The sequence below is a fragment of the Pteropus vampyrus genome, unplaced genomic scaffold, assembly GCF_000151845.1.
Source record: "Pteropus vampyrus isolate Shadow unplaced genomic scaffold, Pvam_2.0 Scaffold117, whole genome shotgun sequence".
Taxonomy (NCBI): domain Eukaryota; kingdom Metazoa; phylum Chordata; class Mammalia; order Chiroptera; family Pteropodidae; genus Pteropus; species Pteropus vampyrus.
In genome coordinates, this window is record NW_011888898.1 from 420,494 (window position 1) to 423,039 (window position 2,546).

A 2,546-nucleotide genomic window follows, 5' to 3' on the forward strand; every position below is an offset into this window, starting at 1 on the left:
GAGAAGTAAATCTTAAGAGCAATGAGGGAGGATCAAAGAATAAGTTCATGTGAACTTAAGAAGAGACCCTTTCCAGGGGAACGTGACTTTACTCTTTCCGATTAAGGTGACACGTTTTGGAGATAGTAAGTTTACTTGAGAAGCAAGATAAAGAAGCAGCCGGCGTTCCCGAAAATCACGTGATCTCTCTCTCTCTCTCTCTCTCTCTCTCTCTCCTCCCCCCGCCTCCTCCCCCCTCCCTTCCTCCCTTCCTCCCTTCCTCCCTTCCTCCCTTCCACCCTTCCTCCCTTCCTCCTTCCTTCTCTCTCTCTCCCTCTCTCTCTCTCTCTCTCTCTCTCTCTCAACTTACAACTCTCCCCTGCCAAACTGCGTGCACCAACTTTCACACTGTCATCGTGGGCTGGCCCTTGCATACTTTGGGGAAATCCGTGGGTGGGGGAGACAGAAAACGGCTGAGAACAAGGCGACCTAAGGAAGCAGCCCGAGTCGCCCCCGTTTCTTCCTGCCCCGTCCGCCCCCTTACACACTGTGCCACCCACTCATCTCCACTTCCTGTTCTTTGGGCCTGGCAGGTGAGCCCAGCGGGCAGCAGATTAAGGAATCTTGGGGTGTTTTCTTTGTACTTTTAGTTGTTCAAGTAATACCTGAATACATTCTACTTGTAAAAAAAAGTAAAAACCCAAAACAAAAACAAAACAAAAAAAAACCATGTCTGTTAGGGGGTGACATCAATCTGTGAAGTGCATTTTCCCATCCTAGCTGCCTGGTGTCCTTTCCAGCACCCCAGGTGCTCGTCTCAAGTTGGCATGTACCTTCCAGACTACAGAGATGTGGATATGATCTATAAATATAACTAGAAGAAAGGGATTAGTAAACTTAAAAGCAGAAAATGGTGACATAAATTAAAAAAAACAACCAATATGCAAAGTCCAGTGAAATGAAGACAGATCGTTGGTAAAAATGAGTAAGAAAAACAACATCGAGAATAAAACCATTACACCTAGAGATGAGACTTTTAAAATCTTTAGGCACCATTATACCATTTGACCTGAAAATCTACTTTTGTCTAGTGAAAAAAAAAAATTACTGAAATTAGCCCACACAGGTGTTCTATTTACACCTGACAGTATTACTTTTCCTTACCTGATCGCTTAATACAGGACAAATGCCCACTGTAGAAAATTGTGGGGGGACTCGGTTCCTTTCCTTATGGAATTACTGTATTCTTAAGAGACAAAATGGGCTCAAGGGTCTGGAATTTCATATCTGAAAATGGGCTCATTTAAAATTAATTTAGCTTTTAGAAGTTTCCGTAGCGGATAAGTCATATCAGTGAGATACATTTTTTTCAAGAATCACTGATTTTTAATATTTTCTTTAGACGCTTATTAGTCCAATTTCAGGCTGAATAAAGTCATGGCATCTTCACCCTTAGTTCATTAACAGACAACTCCAAAAACCGACCACAAAAACAGTAGCCAGCCTTTATTTGGGGCTTCCTCTGGGCCAGACACACACATCAGCATGTTTGGCCCTCATAATGATGCTTAGTGGTCAACACCATTATTATACCCATTTTACAGATGGCAAAACCAAGGTTTGGAGGAGTCGCCCAAGGTCCTCCAGCTCCAAGGGAGAAAGGGTATGACCATGTGCGGTATCAAAATCGATACATTATACCATAGGAGAACCCTTCCCTTATCTCATTTTAACTGAAAAACGTCATAATTTCACCCTGAACGGTGTACCTTTCTTACGTAGATGGCCCTTAGCAAGAGTGGGAGTTTAAGGCAGGAAAAACGAAGATGCCCTCGGGAAAGATGACGAAAGGATTTTAGGAAACAGGTGTGTCTGTCAGCTAGGGTGAGGTTTACCTAACCAGAGGTTCAGGGAATAAGAACAAAGCCCTTAGCCCAGACCTAGCATTTCAGAAACATCCATACAAGTTGGCTATCTTAATTATTACCGTGATTGTTATTATTACTCTGTCTCTCCCTCTTTTTAATTAAAAAAAAAAATTCCTTTTCTTCTTCCTCCTTCCTTCCCCTCAGCCCTTACCCTACCCCACCCCCTAATCTAAACGACTGAATGACTAAATGCAAATCCACTCAGTAGACCTGATTGGCTGTGAATGCCATATTTGCATTTCAAAGGAGAAGAATTATATGTGCAACAGCTATTAAGGGTATTTGGGGAGAAATGTGCTTCTAGACTTTCTCCTCCCAAATCCTCTTCACCCTCCCATCCAGAGAAATCTGACAAGGAAGAAATGTGGAGAGCCCTGGGCCCACGGTTACTGAGTCCACTTCAGTTAATATTCTAGAAGGACAAAACTGTGGCTCTCCAAGTGTTCTATACGGTTGTAAACCCCTCTAGCACTGCGCGTGGGGCTCCGCCTTCTTTTGAATGAAGACATTCGCTAAATAAATACTCGTTTCTTCATGGAGACATTTAAAAAAATACCCTAGTAACAGAAAACAGAAAATATACTTTGAGAAAGTCATTTTAGGTTTAATTTACACAAGAATTGGATTAACTTTTTTTTT